Below are 10000 nucleotides of genomic sequence, written 5' to 3' on the forward strand. Positions count from 1 at the left end.
TGAAGAACAGATTGGCTGAAAGTGCATAACAATCTCAAGCAGTGTTGCCAAACTCAGTGTTGCCAACCGCTTGATTGAAATTTATCCCACGTAACACACGTAACGTAACATATCATGAAAAACAAAAAATGTGGGTGATGGAAAAAATGGGTATTATTTTTGGATTCTGCATGCAAAAACATATAAGATACAGCTATTGTTTTCCTTGGGACAAATTCTTTGTTGACCAGTGTAATAATGATAATGATAAGTAAATAGATAAATAGATAGATAAATAAATAAAGTAATAGAAGGATAATGCACACGGGTTTTTCCTGACAAACACAAGCTGCAATTATAAAAATCTCTCTGGTGCACATTCACGGATGGTAGAGTTCTGAGGGCACCATGGCGCTCGCATGCTAAGGATTGGGGACCACTGATCCATGCGATTGGCAAATGAGTCTATCGGGGTACTGGTGGCGTCATCGGAAGTGTGCTGGTCTCGCATTCGCTTAGTTGTAGGTACGAATCCCGCACTTCTTTCCGATAAGGTAACGGCTTTGGCCGCCGGTACGCGTCTCCCATCGCCGGCTCTAGCCTTTATATATATATATATAATATGTATATATATATGTGTATATATATATTTATATATATATATATATATGTATATACATATATATATATATATGTATATATATATATATGTATATATATATATATATATATATATATATATATATATATAATGTATATATATATATATATATATATATAGTCAGAGTAATCAATGGGTTGTAAGTCAGAGAGAAAATTTAGTCACCAATAACCAGCGCTCCTACCCTTGGGAATCCTTTCGCACTGAAGGAGTCATACAGGCGGTATGAGTATATCTAAAGAGGGCAATAGCAAAAAGGAGGAATAGCAAAAGTTCTAAGTAATCATCATTCTTACTTGGGGAAAGATAATATCACAATCATAAAAGAATGATATATATACTACTACTACTACTACTACTACTACTACTACTACTACTACCACTACTACTACTACTACTACTACTACTACTACTACTACTACTACCACTACTACTACTACTGCTACTGCTACTACTACTACTACTACTACTACTACTACTACTACTGCTACTACTACTACTACTACTACTACTACTACTACTACTACCACCACCACCACTACTACTACTACTACTACCACTACTACTACTACTACTACTACTACTACTACTACTACTACTACTACTACTACTACTACTACTACTACTACTACTACTACTACCACAACTACTGCTGCTAATGCTATTACTAGTACTGCAACTGCCAAGACTACTTTTGTTACTTTTACCGCTACTACTACTTCTGCTACTGCAAATGCTACTAATACTGCTACTTCTACTATCGCTATTAATCTGTTTTTAGTAGGGCAGGGAGAGGCAACTACGCTTTGACCTTGGTATGCCTTCGTAGAAAAATCCTCGGGAACGGGAATATCGTATTAGAAGCCTTTTTTTCCTGGTGGAAGAAGAGGAGGAGGGAACCGCAAATACCTAATCAGACCCTCTTTATCCTGGTGGAGGAAGAGGAGGACGGTCTTATCGCTATATAAATAGGTGTCAGGCCACTCCAGCACACAATATAATCCTTCCTCGAAGACTCTTGTTGTTGTACCACAAACACCATGGTAAGTACCTCAAGGCTGACCAGTGCTTTTTTGTCTGTATTTCAGAGTGCCCACTACTAGGAAACCTTAATTCATGTTATTTCAATATGCACAATCAAATTTGAGTTCATAGATACGGACATTTGGGTAGAGGTTTCTGTCTCCCATGCTTAGCTTCGTATAGAAGTCTAGGGTGGACATGTTCATAAGCTCTGACCGTTGGTAGACTCGAGTCTGGTCTTTGGAAATTAACAATATTTTTAATTGCTAGTTTAGCTTATGACTACTTCTGCAACGATTCACTTGTTGTGACGCCAGATTGTATATCTTCATTTGCAATGAATAAAATGTTACCTTCTACATTAGCAGTGGACAAAAGCCACCAAGGTACACGCAACGCCGGACACGTGACCTGAGCCCCCATCCCTTCCTACTTACCTCACTACTTCTGTATTAATACACATTGTTCTCTACTCTGTAATTCACATCTGCTGAAGAGGATCACAGTTAGTGATCGAAATATACAGATCTTTATACTTTCGCTTATTCTTCTCCGAAAGTGGGTTATCAGTATTACCTAGTAACTTATCAAAATTCCAGAACTTATCAAAAGCCCAGAACAATACCTCGTCAAAAAACATAAACATGACTCGTCATGTTCATGAAGTTCCCACGTGGTTAGGTTTTGCTAGCAACTAGTGTCTTCAAAACCCACGACATGAAGATCTTCAGTAGAAAAATCAGGGATGCATACCTACTGGAGGGGTGATTTCGTTTAACCTAACTATATTCCACTCTGAAGGATGCGTGTTTTTTTTTTCTATTCAGGATGGATTTTTTCTGAGAGTTCGTGACGTAAAGCAGTGAGTGTTGTGTGTGTTCCCTCCACAGTACGTGGCACTTAGTTTTGTTTTCTGGCTGCCGGTGCTCTTTACGAAGCTACATGTGATCTTTTCGGTACGAAAGGGGTTGACTGCTAGCTAACTTAAACGACTGGGGCGAGATCTTCTATCTTGACTGGGTCCCGCGTGATCGTTCAACCCTGTTGGCTGCGACCCTGGTTGCCTCTGGGTCTTTATTACTATTGACCCTTGTGTCGGGGGAGGTATTCTGGTGTAGGTAGCACAACGGTGATCACCTAAATGCGCTTGTATCCCAGTTAGTTTACGCTCGGTCACAGCAAGTCACCTATCTTTACTCTATTGAATCTTTCGTAGTTCACATTCGATTAAGAAATTTGTGCCATAGCATGCGGAAGGAGAAACCTTTTTATCTGTGTTTGTAAATAGTCTTCAGCTGTATATATTTCGAGGTATGGCTTGTATTTGTTGAATCTTTAGCTGCTGCAACGAATGCTACAACGAAGTCTGCATATGTTCTTGCGGTAGTTAAATGTGCACTAGAGCTGGGATGCCTGTAGCTGAGAGTCCGATTAGGGAGTAACTAACTAGTTCTCTCAGTTGTGTGCAGTAAGAAAGAACAAGGCAGGTGTGATGAGGAGTGAGCTTTGATGGTTATGGTGGTGAATAAGCACCTAAGTGCAATAATTCTGGTCGTTGAATATCTAATATAATATAAAAGATAAGTCTCCGCGGTCCAGGGTGGTTTCGTCGATTTTGTTAAAAACCTTCAAGTGCTCAGTCGGCGTGGCAATCTGCGGACACCTCCCTGTAAGCCCTCCGAGGCTGCAAGTCCTCCGAGGGTGCCAGTCCTCCGAGGGTGCAGGTCCTCCGAAGTTGTAAGCCCTTGGAGGCTGCAAGTCCTTCGAGGTCGTAAGTCCTATGAGGGTGCAAGTCCTCTGAAGTTGCAAGTCCTCAGCGAGGGTGCAAGTCCTCTGAAGTTGCAAGCCCTCGGCGAAGCCCGCGGCTTCGCGGTCCAGAGTGGTTTCGTCGATTTTGTTAAAACCCTTCAAGTGGACGGCGAAGCCGGGTGCTTGTATCACGTGAAAAATTAAACAAGGTGATACTGTTACTGTACTTAGCAATCCTTCTCGGAAAGTCAGTATTCATTTAAACTACCTTGGAACAATACAGAAATTATAGCTTTCACCAACATGTGTTTCTGTCTTGGAAAATAAATCTAAATATTGCTGAGAACTCTGATTTGATCGCCATGGGCCTTTTCTGTGACTTAAAGCATCCAACACATGGCACGTTTCTTGTTGCCTTCCTCCAGTCTTAGTGTGCATCTTATTTTTCAGCAGATGAATTGGAAGAATCTGGTTGTTGTATTGGCCGTCCTGTCAGCGGTACTGGTCATGGGAATCCAAGGAAGTCCTCTGCCCGATCCAGAGGCTAGGGCCGATCCAGAGGCAAGCCCCGGCCTCCGCCACGGCTTTTGCTCGCGTTGGCGCTGCTTTCTTCCACGTTGCTGGGGTCATTGTTTTCACGGTTGAAGGTATCCCACAGTTCAGTTCTCCAGGGTCCTCAAGGGAGCCAATCACTTCCGAAAGATCAGTCTCCTACCACATACTCCTGTGAACATGCTTCATCCTTGAGCTTCTAAAGATTAACTGCAGGTGGATTACAATTACAAATTCCCCTGGACTTGACACTTTGATATTGCAATTGCATGTCTATTGTCAGCTTCATCTCCAAACCTGGAGACCAGGATATCTTTTAATTAATGCTAAGACATAGTAAGAATCTATTCATTCGACAGGTTCTTTTAATGTTGTTGATCTTTCTTAGAGCGTGACATCCGTGTTTCTCAAAACATGTCGCTGCAACAGGCAAGACCAGAATTAGTTTACTGTGAAATCAGCAACATTAATGATTTCTGCTAACTAGTAATATCACCTCTATTTTCTTTAGCTGTTTATCAACACTGTCAAGTTTGACCAAGCTATCATGTCTTAATAGAGTGAATAAATCTAGGAATTTTAAAGGTATATTATTTCCCTCAGTAAACATCTTCTTGAGACGAAATTCAATCCGTAGGATTCTGGCAAGTCACGATATCCCTGAGTATCGTGGGAGAATAGGGGAGGGGGTGACTTCCTTTCCACAGGTAAATGACAACAACTTTACAGATGTTCGTGAGAAGGAAAACACTTTGCTGCTGCATTTGATGTCCGTAAAGAATTATCCAAGGGAAAGGAAAAACGAATTTTCAACAACAACATGCATTTATTTTACAGGGGAGACATGTCAAACAAAACATATGTTATATCAATGGAGACTTATCTTCGGCCTCTTTGGGAGAGGAAAAAGAAAACACTACTTTTTACCAACTGGAACCTCTCAGCCCCACAGCTGTCATCAACAGTCCTCGGGGCTTTTCATATATCTTCTCACAGAATCTAGAAGTCTAAACGTGCATGGTAAACTGCATTGGTTTGGTGGTTAGGAAAGATCCTTCCGGACAGTTTTGTAAGGATGGAGAAACTGGATTGGAACAAAACCATAAATTGTATAAACTGATGTCAGACTAAAACTCTACCGATTTAGAATCCTGTAGTGGCCCAGGTTCCCAGCCATTCTGGTTGCACGACTAATTTCTATATTCTCGTGTGTCTCGTGCAACACCACACCACTCCACAACTTTGAACGGCCTCGAATTCACTCTTCGGCAGCTTTCAGATTTTCATGTTAAAAGGTGTCCCACAGTTCAGTTTTTTAGGATCTTCAAGGGAGCCAATCACTTCCGAATGATTGGAGGCTACTACCACATACTCATGTACACACGCATCACCCTTGAGCTTCTGAAGATGAATTTCAAGTGGATTGCATCACCAAATTCCCCTGAACTTAACACTTGAATATTGCAACTGCATGTCTGTAGTCACTTCGAAAGAAATTAGCACTCCGTTAAACCCTGCTACTTTGTAGGACCCTCCAGTAAGTACTAGTTTAGACATGATCGATCTCTTCTGTCACATCTTTGTCATCGGTGTGTCTTTCATCTATGGAACCAGGGTCCAGTGACCCTAAACTTTCTGCGTTTTGCAAAATCCAGAAGGAGATAACTGGTAGTGCTTCTAGTTCCAGGCCCATAAGGACCATTTCATATTTCATAGTCATCTTTGTTGGTACCAGTAACTGCATTGGAGTCACTCAAAACGACAAGTGTGTCAAATGGCGGCCAACAATCGACAATTAGATTCAAACTTGTCATAGGACATTTTTTCAATTTCATATGCCTCAATAGGAGTATATACTGCAATAAGAGCGATGAAGACTAAGATATGTTTCAATCCCATCATCATCATACACTTTTATAATTTGAGTAACCCTTATAATGGTAGGTTGAAGTTGGCTAATAATGGCAATGGCTAAACTGACCACTGCTTGGTCTCTTCATCTTAGAGCTACTGTGATCATTCTAAACCTCCTGATCTCCGCCGATAGAAAGGGTATTCTGTCGTCTTTCGAGAGTCCACCAGAGCATCACCCCGAACCAGGGTGCCCATGCCTAGTTTACACAACCACGGCCGCCCGTGTACCGTAATATGGAGGTTGTTAGGGGCTGCCTACAAAACCGTCACTATGACAGTGCTCTGCATATCTATAAGAAAGTTTCCTATTCTTATTTGTCTACAAGGAATTGACATATTTTCCACCAAAGTATTCACCAGTTAGCAGTGGGTTCTTTCAACTATGAGTGTGTCAGCTGTAAACATGTATGAATTATACAATGCATCTGTTCTACTATAGAGGTAAGGTGAAGGAGAAATCTAGTGGAGTAGTATTCTTAGTATGTCGAGAGGCTGCTGGCAAAGTATTGAAATTTAGTAGTGCATCAGATAAGGTAGCTTGTATTGTAATAATACAGTAAAAAGTGCACACGAAAAATAGTTCAAGATTATGCACCAACTCCACAGAGTTCAGACGATAAAAATGGCTCCTTTTATGATTATATGAATCAGATAATGGATAAAAAAAGTAAATACACGTTAGTAGTAGTTCACTTCAATGCTACACTGGAGATAAGCATGGGAGACGAATTGTGCATTGGAAAGCATGGAGTAGGTAAACGAAACGACAAAGGCGAGATGCCGGTCAATTTTGCACAAAACTACAGCATGAGAAAAATTAACACTCCCTTCCAAAAGCGTGTAGGACGTAATTGGACTTGGAGAATTCAAAATTTAACTACAAAAAACAGAATAGACATCATATTAGTAGATAAGAGCAGGAGCGGTACCAATGGTACAGTTATAAACAATGTACTGTAAATATAAGCACTGACGCAGAAACGGAAGGTTGCACTCCGATATTGAATTTCAAAGTCAAGAGAAATAAACTAACGTTGAAGAAGAACATAAGCTTGCCAAGATGAAAGAAAACAAGAGTGAATTTCAATTAGTAAATGAAAATAGATTTGAACCTCTAAGAAATAAAGACATCATCGAGGTTATGATTTTGAATCAAGTAATTAGTAGAGAAAGTAGGAAATACAAAAAGCTTTTTAGAAAACAAATACATAGCCGTTCTAAATGACCTAATAAAAAAGGGACTATCCAGACTAAATGCAGGAGGGACGAGAGAGTAGAACTAATCAAGCAAGTCAACATTAGGAAGAGATCACAGAAAAGAAAGAGAAACATAGATGAAACGGAGGAAACTATTTCGAAAAGTAAAAGTATTAAAGGGGATTCAAGACCGTATGCACGGTCTTCCCGCTTCCAGACTTAATGCCTTAAACTGCCCGACCACCATGGTGCCCATGGGTTGAATAATAGAATCTTAAAATGGGTTGTCAGACAATTTATTTAGATGAGTGATCATAAGCCTTGTAGGAGTCAGTCATGGAAATATTGACTTCCATTGTCGAAGATCGTTATATCTTCTTACAGAGAATACACGATTGGGTTCAGTCAACGCAACATTATTCCTTACTCCATCCCATCCCGAATATCACAGACACGACACAAGTTTTCCAGGAGTTATCAGTACATCCAACTGATGACGACCTTTGCCCTCCGACAGAAAGGGATGGTGCCTGTTTCTACTACCAGTGGTGATGGTGATGGTGGCCGTGGTGGTGGCCGTGGTGGTGGCCGTGGTGGTGGCCCCAGCCCCACTTGGGTTTCCAACCCCACCTGGGTCTCCAACCCCAACTCCTGCGGTGCCAGTGGGCCGCCGCATCAGCAGCAGCGTCGGCCACGGGGCTCGCGTCGATAGACAGTACCAGGAGCCCGGCTAGGACAGCCAGCACGATTAGGACGCAGGTGCGGTTCATCTGCAATGAGAGAGAAAAAGACCAAACACATCAAGCATGGGAGATCACTGCCTTCACCTGCGAATGATTATAATGACAACTGATTCTTGTTTAAGCAAACGCGGGGAGTCGGTAACATTCCAGCAACAAAAGACTTGCGTGAAAATGGAGACAAGCCTATAATGCACACAGATACAGGAAGAAAAAAAAAACATTTACATGCATACTCGGCAACATACCCTTATGTCTTTTAAGCGTACTGGCGGGAAGGAGACTTATGCAACAAGAGGAGTGGTGTACTTACGGTTAGCTCACAAGACGTTCTTTAGACTCTGAGCTCGACGCAGACACTGGAGGGACTTGGTCTTCCTTCCTTCGACACCTCCTTATATATTTGACCACGACACCGGGAACGACGGGAAAGACGGTCACAGACTTCCTTGTACTTCCCCGAAGGGTAATCCCTGACCTTGAGGGTCATCAATGGAACGTCTGTAGTACCTAGGGGGAGCTCTGCGCGCGCGGGCGTTGCTTCTGACCCTAGCAGTAGGTATGGCACGGGGATACCGTTATGTCAAAAAATAAATAGATAAATAATACATACATAGATTAATAAATAAATAAATAAATAAATATATAAATAGATAAATAAATAAATAAATATATAAATAAATAAATAAATAAACCCAATTTATAATGGATCGAAAGATAGGCTGGAGAGGAAGCATGCGTCATAATTTGTTTATGTTGTGTGTTTTATTTGTTTTATTTGTATTAACACGACGGTAATGTGTTTCTTGGTGTGTTTTGTATTATTACATTTTATTTTTATCTATGTAATTTATTAACGGTGAGGGAAGGTTTTGCTTCACTTTACGGTGACAATTTCTGGGATCTGTGACAGTGCATGCTTCACGTGACTTTTGTTCCGCGTGGCGAGTTGTAGTTCATCGTATTGTTGTGGCATATCACAGCGTGCAGCTTTTATACCCAATCTTAGGGGCATTTTCACACTGCATTTTGTTTTCTTATTTATTTTAATGTGAACTCCTTTTTGTATGTTTATTATATTGTTCTTCTTGTTCCAATTTCTTTGTTATGTAATAATGCACTGCTACGCGGGACATTTGTTCCACGGGGTGCATTGTGTTGCGGCCCATCGGCAGCGGGTTGAGTTCTTACACCCTTCACTGTATTTTCTTTATCTATCCTATAGTAAACTCTTTGAATGTTTTTAAGGAAGTATTGGATATTTTGTATTATATTTTTATTTATATTTTTGTTGCTCATTTGTGTTTTTGATATGTTCTACCTGCGTTGGAATATAACGGTTCTGGGAAGACCTGTCCCAGTATACAAGGTATCCCCTATTTATGTACATTTCCTACTGCTACGACTGTATTACCCTGAAGACGAACCCCGGATAGGGTTCGAAACGTCGGAATAAATTGACGAACGTCGAGTCCAGCGTATACTTTCTTCCATAAAAATTTTTCCTGGACTCCAGCTATTTACGAGTATATGTTTATGTATATGAATTTCAATTAGTAAATAAAAAATAAATATGAACCTCTAAGAAATAAGGACATCATCGGGGTTATGATTTTGAATTAAGGAATCAGTAGAGAAAGTAGGAAATACAAAAAGCATTTGAGAAAACAAATACATAGCCGTTACAAAGGACCTAATTAAAAAAAGGGACTATCCAGACTAAATGCAACATTAGGAAGAGATCACAGGAAAGAAAGAGAAACATGGATGAAACGGAGGAAACTATTTGGAGAGATAAAAACATTAAAGGGGACGAGAGCATCCTTGCTTTATGGAGGCGGCTACCCACACCAGATCTTTTGTTGGAGTTAGGGGATTCAAGACCGTATACACGGTCTTCCCGCTTCCAGACTTAATGCCTTAAACTGCCCGACCACCATGGTGCCCATGGGTTGAATAATAGAATCTTAAAATGGGTTGTCATATAATTTATTTAGATGAGTGATCATAAGCCTTGTAGGAGTCAGTCATGGAAACATTGCCTTCCATTGTCGAACATCATTATATCTTCTTACAAAGAATACACGACTGGGTTCAGTCAAAGCAACATTATTCCATACTCCATCCCATCCCGAATATCACAGACACGACACAAGTTTTCCAGCAGTTATCAGTATATCCAAAT

General features: G+C 40.6%; 2 long non-coding RNA genes across 2 annotated transcripts in view; one reads left to right on the top strand and one right to left on the bottom strand.

Moving 5' to 3' along the window:
- The first annotated feature begins 865 nt into the window (after nt 1-865).
- LOC143029315 (uncharacterized) lies at nt 866-4548 on the top strand. The gene is made up of 2 exons (XR_012966817.1): nt 866-1683; nt 3866-4548. It is a non-coding gene; the product is annotated as an uncharacterized LOC143029315 (long non-coding RNA).
- Nucleotides 4549-9788: 5240 nt separating this feature from the next.
- The window catches only part of LOC143029032 (uncharacterized), a 970-nt gene continuing 758 nt past the window's right edge, over nt 9789-10000 (bottom strand). The window contains exon 2 of the long non-coding RNA XR_012966760.1: nt 9789-10000. This exon is cut by the window's right edge and continues 254 nt beyond it. This is a non-coding gene — a long non-coding RNA (uncharacterized LOC143029032).

This window comes from Oratosquilla oratoria, chromosome 10, assembly GCF_046742065.1.
Source record: "Oratosquilla oratoria isolate Oo_2021 chromosome 10, ASM4674206v1, whole genome shotgun sequence".
NCBI lineage: Eukaryota > Metazoa > Arthropoda > Malacostraca > Stomatopoda > Squillidae > Oratosquilla > Oratosquilla oratoria.